This window comes from Hyla sarda, unplaced genomic scaffold (assembly GCF_029499605.1).
Source record: "Hyla sarda isolate aHylSar1 unplaced genomic scaffold, aHylSar1.hap1 scaffold_2650, whole genome shotgun sequence".
Classification (NCBI taxonomy): domain Eukaryota; kingdom Metazoa; phylum Chordata; class Amphibia; order Anura; family Hylidae; genus Hyla; species Hyla sarda.
Window position 1 is genome coordinate 14,323 of NW_026609343.1, and position 14,117 is coordinate 28,439.

At 46.1% G+C, this 14,117-nt stretch overlaps 6 non-coding genes across 6 annotated transcripts; all 6 read left to right on the top strand.

Moving 5' to 3' along the window:
* Nucleotides 1-1,845: 1,845 nt before the first annotated feature.
* Nucleotides 1,846-2,036, top strand: LOC130324613 (U2 spliceosomal RNA). Its single transcript, XR_008869585.1, has one exon. It is a non-coding gene; the product is annotated as a U2 spliceosomal RNA (small nuclear RNA).
* Nucleotides 2,037-4,132: 2,096 nt separating this feature from the next.
* LOC130324618 (U2 spliceosomal RNA) lies at nucleotides 4,133-4,323 on the top strand. Its single transcript, XR_008869590.1, has one exon. It is a non-coding gene; the product is annotated as a U2 spliceosomal RNA (small nuclear RNA).
* A 2,099-nt stretch (nucleotides 4,324-6,422) lies between these two features.
* Nucleotides 6,423-6,613, top strand: LOC130324614 (U2 spliceosomal RNA). The gene has a single exon (XR_008869586.1). It is a non-coding gene; the product is annotated as a U2 spliceosomal RNA (small nuclear RNA).
* A 2,094-nt stretch (nucleotides 6,614-8,707) lies between these two features.
* On the top strand, nucleotides 8,708-8,898 carry LOC130324615 (U2 spliceosomal RNA). The gene has a single exon (XR_008869587.1). It is a non-coding gene; the product is annotated as a U2 spliceosomal RNA (small nuclear RNA).
* A 2,077-nt stretch (nucleotides 8,899-10,975) lies between these two features.
* On the top strand, nucleotides 10,976-11,166 carry LOC130324616 (U2 spliceosomal RNA). The gene has a single exon (XR_008869588.1). It is a non-coding gene; the product is annotated as a U2 spliceosomal RNA (small nuclear RNA).
* Nucleotides 11,167-13,246: 2,080 nt separating this feature from the next.
* LOC130324611 (U2 spliceosomal RNA) lies at nucleotides 13,247-13,437 on the top strand. Its single transcript, XR_008869583.1, has one exon. It is a non-coding gene; the product is annotated as a U2 spliceosomal RNA (small nuclear RNA).
* The last annotated feature ends 680 nt before the right edge of the window (nucleotides 13,438-14,117 follow it).

The window sequence follows — 14,117 nt, forward strand, 5'->3', positions numbered from 1 at the left end:
GGCATGACATGATAGGCAGCTGCCTTGATAGCGGGTGGGTGCTGAATGTTCCTAATTGACAAAATAAGATTAATGCTTATGAAGAAATATAAAATCTCATCCCTTCCCCAATATCGCGCCACACCCCTACCCCTTAATTCCCTGGTTGAACGTGATGGACATATGTCTTTTTTCGACCGTACTAACTATGTAACTATGTAACATAACATGGGGGGGGGGGTTGGGGGGGGTCTCCTGGCTGTTCACACAGGTGTGTCATTGCTGTACATTGACCATGCATTGCTTCTGTGGTATTGCAAAGGCAAAGACAAATGCTTCCAGCCATCCATTGCACTAATGGATTGGTCATCAGCTGGCTGTCTATGTCCCGCATCAATATAGACCAAAGTACAGAGGGTTAGGCTATGCTATTGTGCACCTACCTGATGCATCAGAAGGTGCGAGGCCCTTGCTAAATTCTGTGCACAGACTTTGAGATCTATACTTTAGACTGTATCTAAACCTGCTCCAACATGGACTGACATTCTGGCCTACTTTCAGCCGATGCGACTTGTCTGTCGCTGAACAGTCGCTTTTTATGTATTCAGCACCTATGTATAATGTTGTAAAAATGCTCTAGAAGCTAAAGTCGCAGAAATGTCACACATATTTGGCCTGCAACTTTCTGTGCGACAAATTCAGACAGGAAAAATCAGTATAAATCCTTAGAAAATTATCCCCCAGTGTCTCCATCTGCTGGCGGTATTGAATAAGCATTGCTGCACTGATGGGGTATGCATTAGACGAAAAAAAAGAAGAAAAAGAAGAATAATACGCCCAGAAAAGAGGCGAAAAGGAGAAAAACGTAAAAAAACGTGAAAAAAAAGTAAGAGGAAGAGAAGGAAAAAAAAGGTGGAAATGGGTTTAAAAGTGATTTTGGCGGAGAAAATATATATATATATATATATATATATATATATATATATATATATATGCGCACACACACACATAGATATAAACGTATTCTCCGTTGAGATATTGCAGCCGCTGCTGTGTCCAGGCCCAGGAGCCTTAGCACTGTGCTGTGATGTCACTCAATACCACTGACATCACTAGGTGTAAACAACATCTCTCCTTTGCTGTGTATGTGACTATGGAGCTGTTTGGTGATGTCGTCTATTATGGCCTTCATAGAAGCAACAGGAGATTGTTGCATCCATCTTGAACCCTCAGAACTACAGTGCTATGATGTCACTCACTTCCACAGGCCTTGCAGAGTGTAAACAACAACAACCCAGCTTTGTTGTGTATGTAACCAAAGGGATTTGTGATGTCACCTAGAACCTTCACAGCAGCGACAGCTTTATGAGGAGCATCAGCACTGCTCTGCCTGAGCAGAACCATCACCGCCATAGGTTGTCAAATAACCCGGATTTAACCCACACAGGTAAGTCCAATGGGGTGCAGGCATGTCCTCTATGCTTACAGCTTCCCGTGGGTGTTGGTTTGATACCGTTTGGGGACAGCCAAGGAGGCATCTGCAGGCAACAAAGGTAGGTGTGTGCTTGTGTGTGTGTTTCCTATGCAGATCCTAAGCCCAGTGTCACATGCAAGTAGGAGGAGTAAGAAGGGTTCCTGGCAAATCCGGGTTATGGATTGCATTTAAAAAGGCCCCGTGGGAGTGCAATGGGCCCCTGTCTTGCTGCTTAGCAATAATGGTATGGGTTTAGGTTCTGCTGTGTGTACTGGTGGTTGACTGCCCCCCAGCCCAGAGTGTGCATGGAAAATTGTCTGGCAGCCTCCCTGACAGCAAGCAGTGATAGTGCCCATGAAGGGGACCTTGTTGGGCCCGCCCCTTTCACGGTTATCGCTTCTCGGCCTTTTGGCTAAGATCAAGTGTAGTATCTGTTCTTATCAGTTTAATATCTGATACGTCCCCTATCTGGGGACCATATATTAAATGGATTTTTGAGAACGGGGGCCGATTTCGAAGCTTGCTTCCGTCGCCCTATGCATTGACCCGATATGGCAGTATCTTCGGGTACAGTGCACCACCCCCTTACAGGGTTAAAAAGAAAGATTCCTACTTTCATTGCTACCTGCTTGCTGGCTAGCCAGCTAGCCAGCCCTGTGGGCCTTGCTGCTGCTGCAGCCAAAAAACAAAAGGTGGTGCTGCTGCTGCTTCTGCTGCTTCTGCTTCTGCTTGTGTCTGGCCCCTGTTGGAGCGTCCAGGCACAGGACTTCTGCTGCTGCTGACTAAATGGCCTCCTTAATTGGATCATTTGAGTAGCCAGCACACCTGTGCAGGTAGGGCATGACATGATAGGCAGCTGCCTTGATAGCGGGTGGGTGCTGAATGTTCCTAATTGACAAAATAAGATTAATGCTTATGAAGAAATATAAAATCTCATCCCTTCCCCAATATCGCGCCACACCCCTACCCCTTAATTCCCTGGTTGAACGTGATGGACATATGTCTTTTTTCGACCGTACTAACTATGTAACTATGTAACATAACATGGGGGGGGGTCTCCTGGCTGTTCACACAGGTGTGTCATTGCTGTACATTGACCATGCATTGCTTCTGTGGTATTGCAAAGGCAAAGACAAATGCTTCCAGCCATCCATTGCACTAATGGATTGGTCATCAGCTGGCTGTCTATGTCCCGCATCAATATAGACCAAAGTACAGAGGGTTAGGCTATGCTATTGTGCACCTACCTGATGCATCAGAAGGTGCGAGGCCCTTGCTAAATTCTGTGCACAGACTTTGAGATCTATGCTTTAGACTGTATCTAAACCTGCTCCAACATGGACTGACATTCTGGCCTACTTTCAGCCGATGCGACTTGTCTGTCGCTGAACAGTCGCTTTTTATGTATTCAGCACCTATGTATAATGTTGTAAAAATGCTCTAGAAGCTAAAGTCGCAGAAATGTCACACATATTTGGCCTGCAACTTTCTGTGCGACAAATTCAGACAGGAAAAATCAGTATAAATCCTTAGAAAATTATCCCCCAGTGTCTCCATCTGCTGGCGGTATTGAATAAGCATTGCTGCACTGATGGGGTATGCATTAGACGAAAAAAAAGAAGAAAAAGAAGAATAATACGCCCAGAAAAGAGGCGAAAAGGAGAAAAACGTAAAAAAACGTGAAAAAAAAGTAAGAGGAAGAGAAGGGAAAAAAAGGTGGAAATGGGTTTAAAAGTGATTTCGGCGGAGAAATATATATATATATATATATATATATATATATATATATATATATATATATATATATGCGCACACACACACATAGATATAAACGTATTCTCCGTTGAGATATTGCAGCCGCTGCTGTGTCCAGGCCCAGGAGCCTTAGCACTGTGCTGTGATGTCACTCAATACCACTGACATCACTAGGTGTAAACAACATCTCTCCTTTGCTGTGTATGTGACTATGGAGCTGTTTGGTGATGTCGTCTATTACGGCCTTCATAGAAGCAACAGGAGATTGTTGCATCCATCTTGAACCCTCAGAACTACAGTGCTATGATGTCACTCACTTCCACAGGCCTTGCAGAGTGTAAACAACAACAACCCAGCTTTGTTGTGTATGTAACCAAAGGGATTTGTGATGTCACCTAGAACCTTCACAGCAGCGACAGCTTTATGAGGAGCATCAGCACTGCTCTGCCTGAGCAGAACCATCACCGCCATAGGTTGTCAAATAACCCGGATTTAACCCACACAGGTAAGTCCAATGGGGTGCAGGCATGTCCTCTATGCTTACAGCTTCCCGTGGGTGTTGGTTTGATACCGTTTGGGGACAGCCAAGGAGGCATCTGCAGGCAACAAAGGTAGGTGTGTGCTTGTGTGTGTGTTTCCTATGCAGATCCTAAGCCCAGTGTCACATGCAAGTAGGAGGAGTAAGAAGGGTTCCTGGCAAATCCGGGTTATGGATTGCATTTAAAAAGGCCCCGTGGGAGTGCAATGGGCCCCTGTCTTGCTGCTTAGCAATAATGGTATGGGTTTAGGTTCTGCTGTGTGTACTGGTGGTTGACTGCCCCCCAGCCCAGAGTGTGCATGGAAAATTGTCTGGCAGCCTCCCTGACAGCAAGCAGTGATAGTGCCCATGAAGGGGACCTTGTTGGGCCCGCCCCTTTCACGGTTATCGCTTCTCAGCCTTTTGGCTAAGATCAAGTGTAGTATCTGTTCTTATCAGTTTAATATCTGATACGTCCCCTATCTGGGGACCATATATTAAATGGATTTTTGAGAACGGGGGCCGATTTCGAAGCTTGCTTCCGTCGCCCTATGCATTGACCCGATATGGCAGTATCTTCGGGTACAGTGCACCACCCCCTTACAGGGTTAAAAAGAAAGATTCCTACTTTCATTGCTACCTGCTTGCTGGCTAGCCAGCTAGCCAGCCCTGTGGGCCTTGCTGCTGCTGCAGCCAAAAAACAAAAGGTGGTGCTGCTGCTGCTTCTGCTGCTTCTGCTTCTGCTTGTGTCTGGCCCCTGTTGGAGCGTCCAGGCACAGGACTTCTGCTGCTGCTGACTAAATGGCCTCCTTAATTGGATCATTTGAGTAGCCAGCACACCTGTGCAGGTAGGGCATGACATGATAGGCAGCTGCCTTGATAGCGGGTGGGTGCTGAATGTTCCTAATTGACAAAATAAGATTAATGCTTATGAAGAAATATAAAATCTCATCCCTTCCCCAATATCGCGCCACACCCCTACCCCTTAATTCCCTGGTTGAACGTGATGGACATATGTCTTTTTTCGACCGTACTAACTATGTAACTATGTAACATAACATGGGGGGGGGGGGTTGGGGGGGGTCTCCTGGCTGTTCACACAGGTGTGTCATTGCTGTACATTGACCATGCATTGCTTCTGTGGTATTGCAAAGGCAAAGACAAATGCTTCCAGCCATCCATTGCACTAATGGATTGGTCATCAGCTGGCTGTCTATGTCCCGCATCAATATAGACCAAAGTACAGAGGGTTAGGCTATGCTATTGTGCACCTACCTGATGCATCAGAAGGTGCGAGGCCCTTGCTAAATTCTGTGCACAGACTTTGAGATCTATGCTTTAGACTGTATCTAAACCTGCTCCAACATGGACTGACATTCTGGCCTACTTTCAGCCGATGCGACTTGTCTGTCGCTGAACAGTCGCTTTTTATGTATTCAGCACCTATGTATAATGTTGTAAAAATGCTCTAGAAGCTAAAGTCGCAGAAATGTCACACATATTTGGCCTGCAACTTTCTGTGCGACAAATTCAGACAGGAAAAATCAGTATAAATCCTTAGAAAATTATCCCCCAGTGTCTCCATCTGCTGGCGGTATTGAATAAGCATTGCTGCACTGATGGGGTATGCATTAGACGAAAAAAAAGAAGAAAAAGAAGAATAATACGCCCAGAAAAGAGGCGAAAAGGAGAAAAACGTAAAAAAACGTGAAAAAAAAGTAAGAGGAAGAGAAGGGAAAAAAAGGTGGAAATGGGTTTAAAAGTGATTTTGGCGGAGAAATATATATATATATATATATATATATATATATATATATATATATATGCGCACACACACACATAGATATAAACGTATTCTCCGTTGAGATATTGCAGCCGCTGCTGTGTCCAGGCCCAGGAGCCTTAGCACTGTGCTGTGATGTCACTCAATACCACTGACATCACTAGGTGTAAACAACATCTCTCCTTTGCTGTGTATGTGACTATGGAGCTGTTTGGTGATGTCGTCTATTACGGCCTTCATAGAAGCAACAGGAGATTGTTGCATCCATCTTGAACCCTCAGAACTACAGTGCTATGATGTCACTCACTTCCACAGGCCTTGCAGAGTGTAAACAACAACAACCCAGCTTTGTTGTGTATGTAACCAAAGGGATTTGTGATGTCACCTAGAACCTTCACAGCAGCGACAGCTTTATGAGGAGCATCAGCACTGCTCTGCCTGAGCAGAACCATCACCGCCATAGGTTGTCAAATAACCCGGATTTAACCCACACAGGTAAGTCCAATGGGGTGCAGGCATGTCCTCTATGCTTACAGCTTCCCGTGGGTGTTGGTTTGATACCGTTTGGGGACAGCCAAGGAGGCATCTGCAGGCAACAAAGGTAGGTGTGTGCTTGTGTGTGTGTTTCCTATGCAGATCCTAAGCCCAGTGTCACATGCAAGTAGGAGGAGTAAGAAGGGTTCCTGGCAAATCCGGGTTATGGATTGCATTTAAAAAGGCCCCGTGGGAGTGCAATGGGCCCCTGTCTTGCTGCTTAGCAATAATGGTATGGGTTTAGGTTCTGCTGTGTGTACTGGTGGTTGACTGCCCCCCAGCCCAGAGTGTGCATGGAAAATTGTCTGGCAGCCTCCCTGACAGCAAGCAGTGATAGTGCCCATGAAGGGGACCTTGTTGGGCCCGCCCCTTTCACGGTTATCGCTTCTCGGCCTTTTGGCTAAGATCAAGTGTAGTATCTGTTCTTATCAGTTTAATATCTGATACGTCCCCTATCTGGGGACCATATATTAAATGGATTTTTGAGAACGGGGGCCGATTTCGAAGCTTGCTTCCGTCGCCCTATGCATTGACCCGATATGGCAGTATCTTCGGGTACAGTGCACCACCCCCTTACAGGGTTAAAAAGAAAGATTCCTACTTTCATTGCTACCTGCTTGCTGGCTAGCCAGCTAGCCAGCCCTGTGGGCCTTGCTGCTGCTGCAGCCAAAAAACAAAAGGTGGTGCTGCTGCTGCTTCTGCTGCTTCTGCTTCTGCTTGTGTCTGGCCCCTGTTGGAGCGTCCAGGCACAGGACTTCTGCTGCTGCTGACTAAATGGCCTCCTTAATTGGATCATTTGAGTAGCCAGCACACCTGTGCAGGTAGGGCATGACATGATAGGCAGCTGCCTTGATAGCGGGTGGGTGCTGAATGTTCCTAATTGACAAAATAAGATTAATGCTTATGAAGAAATATAAAATCTCATCCCTTCCCCAATATCGCGCCACACCCCTACCCCTTAATTCCCTGGTTGAACGTGATGGACATATGTCTTTTTTCGACCGTACTAACTATGTAACTATGTAACATAACATGGGGGGGGGGGGGGGGGGGGGTCTCCTGGCTGTTCACACAGGTGTGTCATTGCTGTACATTGACCATGCATTGCTTCTGTGGTATTGCAAAGGCAAAGACAAATGCTTCCAGCCATCCATTGCACTAATGGATTGGTCATCAGCTGGCTGTCTATGTCCCGCATCAATATAGACCAAAGTACAGAGGGTTAGGCTATGCTATTGTGCACCTACCTGATGCATCAGAAGGTGCGAGGCCCTTGCTAAATTCTGTGCACAGACTTTGAGATCTATGCTTTAGACTGTATCTAAACCTGCTCCAACATGGACTGACATTCTGGCCTACTTTCAGCCGATGCGACTTGTCTGTCGCTGAACAGTCGCTTTTTATGTATTCAGCACCTATGTATAATGTTGTAAAAATGCTCTAGAAGCTAAAGTCGCAGAAATGTCACACATATTTGGCCTGCAACTTTCTGTGCGACAAATTCAGACAGGAAAAATCAGTATAAATCCTTAGAAAATTATCCCCCAGTGTCTCCATCTGCTGGCGGTATTGAATAAGCATTGCTGCACTGATGGGGTATGCATTAGACGAAAAAAAAGAAGAAAAAGAAGAATAATACGCCCAGAAAAGAGGCGAAAAGGAGAAAAACGTAAAAAAACGTGAAAAAAAAGTAAGAGGAAGAGAAGGGAAAAAAAGGTGGAAATGGGTTTAAAAGTGATTTCGGCGGAGAAATATATATATATATATATATATATATATATATATATATATATGCGCACACACACACATAGATATAAACGTATTCTCCGTTGAGATATTGCAGCCGCTGCTGTGTCCAGGCCCAGGAGCCTTAGCACTGTGCTGTGATGTCACTCAATACCACTGACATCACTAGGTGTAAACAACATCTCTCCTTTGCTGTGTATGTGACTATGGAGCTGTTTGGTGATGTCGTCTATTACGGCCTTCATAGAAGCAACAGGAGATTGTTGCATCCATCTTGAACCCTCAGAACTACAGTGCTATGATGTCACTCACTTCCACAGGCCTTGCAGAGTGTAAACAACAACAACCCAGCTTTGTTGTGTATGTAACCAAAGGGATTTGTGATGTCACCTAGAACCTTCACAGCAGCGACAGCTTTATGAGGAGCATCAGCACTGCTCTGCCTGAGCAGAACCATCACCGCCATAGGTTGTCAAATAACCCGGATTTAACCCACACAGGTAAGTCCAATGGGGTGCAGGCATGTCCTCTATGCTTACAGCTTCCCGTGGGTGTTGGTTTGATACCGTTTGGGGACAGCCAAGGAGGCATCTGCAGGCAACAAAGGTAGGTGTGTGCTTGTGTGTGTGTTTCCTATGCAGATCCTAAGCCCAGTGTCACATGCAAGTAGGAGGAGTAAGAAGGGTTCCTGGCAAATCCGGGTTATGGATTGCATTTAAAAAGGCCCCGTGGGAGTGCAATGGGCCCCTGTCTTGCTGCTTAGCAATAATGGTATGGGTTTAGGTTCTGCTGTGTGTACTGGTGGTTGACTGCCCCCCAGCCCAGAGTGTGCATGGAAAATTGTCTGGCAGCCTCCCTGACAGCAAGCAGTGATAGTGCCCATGAAGGGGACCTTGTTGGGCCCGCCCCTTTCACGGTTATCGCTTCTCGGCCTTTTGGCTAAGATCAAGTGTAGTATCTGTTCTTATCAGTTTAATATCTGATACGTCCCCTATCTGGGGACCATATATTAAATGGATTTTTGAGAACGGGGGCCGATTTCGAAGCTTGCTTCCGTCGCCCTATGCATTGACCCGATATGGCAGTATCTTCGGGTACAGTGCACCACCCCCTTACAGGGTTAAAAAGAAAGATTCCTACTTTCATTGCTACCTGCTTGCTGGCTAGCCAGCTAGCCAGCCCTGTGGGCCTTGCTGCTGCTGCAGCCAAAAAACAAAAGGTGGTGCTGCTGCTGCTTCTGCTGCTTCTGCTTCTGCTTGTGTCTGGCCCCTGTTGGAGTGTCCAGGCACAGGACTTCTGCTGCTGCTGACTAAATGGCCTCCTTAATTGGATCATTTGAGTAGCCAGCACACCTGTGCAGGTAGGGCATGACATGATAGGCAGCTGCCTTGATAGCGGGTGGGTGCTGAATGTTCCTAATTGACAAAATAAGATTAATGCTTATGAAGAAATATAAAATCTCATCCCTTCCCCAATATCGCGCCACACCCCTACCCCTTAATTCCCTGGTTGAACGTGATGGACATATGTCTTTTTTCGACCGTACTAACTATGTAACTATGTAACATAACATGGGGGGGGGGTCTCCTGGCTGTTCACACAGGTGTGTCATTGCTGTACATTGACCATGCATTGCTTCTGTGGTATTGCAAAGGCAAAGACAAATGCTTCCAGCCATCCATTGCACTAATGGATTGGTCATCAGCTGGCTGTCTATGTCCCGCATCAATATAGACCAAAGTACAGAGGGTTAGGCTATGCTATTGTGCACCTACCTGATGCATCAGAAGGTGCGAGGCCCTTGCTAAATTCTGTGCACAGACTTTGAGATCTATGCTTTAGACTGTATCTAAACCTGCTCCAACATGGACTGACATTCTGGCCTACTTTCAGCCGATGCGACTTGTCTGTCGCTGAACAGTCGCTTTTTATGTATTCAGCACCTATGTATAATGTTGTAAAAATGCTCTAGAAGCTAAAGTCGCAGAAATGTCACACATATTTGGCCTGCAACTTTCTGTGCGACAAATTCAGACAGGAAAAATCAGTATAAATCCTTAGAAAATTATCCCCCAGTGTCTCCATCTGCTGGCGGTATTGAATAAGCATTGCTGCACTGATGGGGTATGCATTAGACGAAAAAAAAGAAGAAAAAGAAGAATAATACGCCCAGAAAAGAGGCGAAAAGGAGAAAAACGTAAAAAAACGTGAAAAAAAAGTAAGAGGAAGAGAAGGGAAAAAAAGGTGGAAATGGGTTTAAAAGTGATTTCGGCGGAGAAATATATATATATATATATATATATATATATATATATGCGCACACACACACATAGATATAAACGTATTCTCCGTTGAGATATTGCAGCCGCTGCTGTGTCCAGGCCCAGGAGCCTTAGCACTGTGCTGTGATGTCACTCAATACCACTGACATCACTAGGTGTAAACAACATCTCTCCTTTGCTGTGTATGTGACTATGGAGCTGTTTGGTGATGTCGTCTATTACGGCCTTCATAGAAGCAACAGGAGATTGTTGCATCCATCTTGAACCCTCAGAACTACAGTGCTATGATGTCACTCACTTCCACAGGCCTTGCAGAGTGTAAACAACAACAACCCAGCTTTGTTGTGTATGTAACCAAAGGGATTTGTGATGTCACCTAGAACCTTCACAGCAGCGACAGCTTTATGAGGAGCATCAGCACTGCTCTGCCTGAGCAGAACCATCACCGCCATAGGTTGTCAAATAACCCGGATTTAACCCACACAGGTAAGTCCAATGGGGTGCAGGCATGTCCTCTATGCTTACAGCTTCCCGTGGGTGTTCGTTTGATACCGTTTGGGGACAGCCAAGGAGGCATCTGCAGGCAACAAAGGTAGGTGTGTGCTTGTGTGTGTGTTTCCTATGCAGATCCTAAGCCCAGTGTCACATGCAAGTAGGAGGAGTAAGAAGGGTTCCTGGCAAATCCGGGTTATGGATTGCATTTAAAAAGGCCCCGTGGGAGTGCAATGGGCCCCTGTCTTGCTGCTTAGCAATAATGGTATGGGTTTAGGTTCTGCTGTGTGTACTGGTGGTTGACTGCCCCCCAGCCCAGAGTGTGCATGGAAAATTGTCTGGCAGCCTCCCTGACAGCAAGCAGTGATAGTGCCCATGAAGGGGACCTTGTTGGGCCCGCCCCTTTCACGGTTATCGCTTCTCGGCCTTTTGGCTAAGATCAAGTGTAGTATCTGTTCTTATCAGTTTAATATCTGATACGTCCCCTATCTGGGGACCATATATTAAATGGATTTTTGAGAACGGGGGCCGATTTCGAAGCTTGCTTCCGTCGCCCTATGCATTGACCCGATATGGCAGTATCTTCGGGTACAGTGCACCACCCCCTTACAGGGTTAAAAAGAAAGATTCCTACTTTCATTGCTACCTGCTTGCTGGCTAGCCAGCTAGCCAGCCCTGTGGGCCTTGCTGCTGCTGCAGCCAAAAAACAAAAGGTGGTGCTGCTGCTGCTTCTGCTGCTTCTGCTTGTGTCTGGCCCCTGTTGGAGCGTCCAGGCACAGGACTTCTGCTGCTGCTGACTAAATGGCCTCCTTAATTGGATCATTTGAGTAGCCAGCGCACCTGTGCAGGTAGGGCATGACATGATAGGCAGCTGCCTTGATAGCGGGTGGGTGCTGAATGTTCCTAATTGACAAAATAAGATTAATGCTTATGAAGAAATATAAAATCTCATCCCTTCCCCAATATCGCGCCACACCCCTACCCCTTAATTCCCTGGTTGAACGTGATGGACATATGTCTTTTTTCGACCGTACTAACTATGTAACTATGTAACATAACATGGGGGGGGGGGTCTCCTGGCTGTTCACACAGGTGTGTCATTGCTGTACATTGACCATGCATTGCTTCTGTGGTATTGCAAAGGCAAAGACAAATGCTTCCAGCCATCCATTGCACTAATGGATTGGTCATCAGCTGGCTGTCTATGTCCCGCATCAATATAGACCAAAGTACAGAGGGTTAGGCTATGCTATTGTGCACCTACCTGATGCATCAGAAGGTGCGAGGCCCTTGCTAAATTCTGTGCACAGACTTTGAGATCTATGCTTTAGACTGTATCTAAACCTGCTCCAACATGGACTGACATTCTGGCCTACTTTCAGCCGATGCGACTTGTCTGTCGCTGAACAGTCGCTTTTTATGTATTCAGCACCTATGTATAATGTTGTAAAAATGCTCTAGAAGCTAAAGTCGCAGAAATGTCACACATATTTGGCCTGCAACTTTCTGTGCGACAAATTCAGACAGGAAAAATCAGTATAAATCCTTAGAAAATTATCCCCCAGTGTCTCCATCTGCTGGCGGTATTGAATAAGCATTGCTGCACTGATGGGGTATGCATTAGACGAAAAAAAAGAAGAAAAAGAAGAATAATACGCCCAGAAAAGAGGCGAAAAGGAGAAAAACGTAAAAAAACGTGAAAAAAAAGTAAGAGGAAGAGAAGGGAAAAAAAGGTGGAAATGGGTTTAAAAGTGATTTCGGCGGAGAAATATATATATATATATATATATATATATATATATATATATATATGCGCACACACACACATAGATATAAACGTATTCTCCGTTGAGATATTGCAGCCGCTGCTGTGTCCAGGCCCAGGAGCCTTAGCACTGTGCTGTGATGTCACTCAATACCACTGACATCACTAGGTGTAAACAACATCTCTCCTTTGCTGTGTATGTGACTATGGAGCTGTTTGGTGATGTCGTCTATTACGGCCTTCATAGAAGCAACAGGAGATTGTTGCATCCATCTTGAACCCTCAGAACTACAGTGCTATGATGTCACTCACTTCCACAGGCCTTGCAGAGTGTAAACAACAACAACCCAGCTTTGTTGTGTATGTAACCAAAGGGATTTGTGATGTCACCTAGAACCTTCACAGCAGCGACAGCTTTATGAGGAGCATCAGCACTGCTCTGCCTGAGCAGAACCATCACCGCCATAGGTTGTCAAATAACCCGGATTTAACCCACACAGGTAAGTCCAATGGGGTGCAGGCATGTCCTCTATGCTTACAGCTTCCCGTGGGTGTTGGTTTGATACCGTTTGGGGACAGCCAAGGAGGCATCTGCAGGCAACAAAGGTAGGTGTGTGCTTGTGTGTGTGTTTCCTATGCAGATCCTAAGCCCAGTGTCACATGCAAGTAGGAGGAGTAAGAAGGGTTCCTGGCAAATCCGGGTTATGGATTGCATTTAAAAAGGCCCCGTGGGAGTGCAATGGGCCCCTGTCTTGCTGCTTAGCAATAATGGTATGGGTTTAGGTTCTGCTGTGTGTACTGGTGGTTGACTGCCCCCCAGCCCAGAGTGTGCATGGAAAATTGTCTGGCAGCCTCCCTGACAGCAAGCAGTGATAGTGCCCATGAAGGGGACCTTGTTGGGCCCGCCCCTTTCACGGTTATCGCTTCTCGGCCTTTTGGCTAAGATCAAGTGTAGTATCTGTTCTTATCAGTTTAATATCTGATATGTCCCCTATCTGGGGACCATATATTAAATGGATTTTTGAGAACGGGGGCCGATTTCGAAGCTTGCTTCCGTCGCCCTATGCATTGACCCGATATGGCAGTATCTTCGGGTACAGTGCACCACCCCCTTACAGGGTTAAAAAGAAAGATTCCTACTTTCATTGCTACCTGCTTGCTGGCTAGCCAGCTAGCCAGCCCTGTGGGCCTTGCTGCTGCTGCAGCCAAAAAACAAAAGGTGGTGCTGCTACTGCTTCTGCTGCTTCTGCTTCTGCTTGTGTCTGGCCCCTGTTGGAGCGTCCAGGCACAGGACTTCTGCTGCTGCTGACTAAATGGCCTCCTTAATTGGATCATTTGAGTAGCCAGCACACCTGTGCAGGTAGGGCATGACATGATAGGCAGCTGCCTTGATAGCGGGTGGGTGCTGAATGTTCCTAATTGACAAAATAAGATTAATGCTTATGAAGAAATATAAAATCTCATCCCTTCCCCAATATCGCGCCACACCCCTACCCCTTAATTCCCTGGTTGAACGTGATGGACATATGTCTTTTTTCGACCGTACTAACTATGTAACTATGTAACATAACATGGGGGGGGGGGGGGGGGTCTCCTGGCTGTTCACACAGGTGTGTCATTGCTGTACATTGACCATGCATTGCTTCTGTGGTATTGCAAAGGCAAAGACAAATGCTTCCAGCCATCCATTGCACTAATGGATTGGTCATCAGCTGGCTGTCTATGTCCCGCATCAATATAGACCAAAGTACAGAGGGTTAGGCTATGCTATTGTGCACCTACCTGATGCA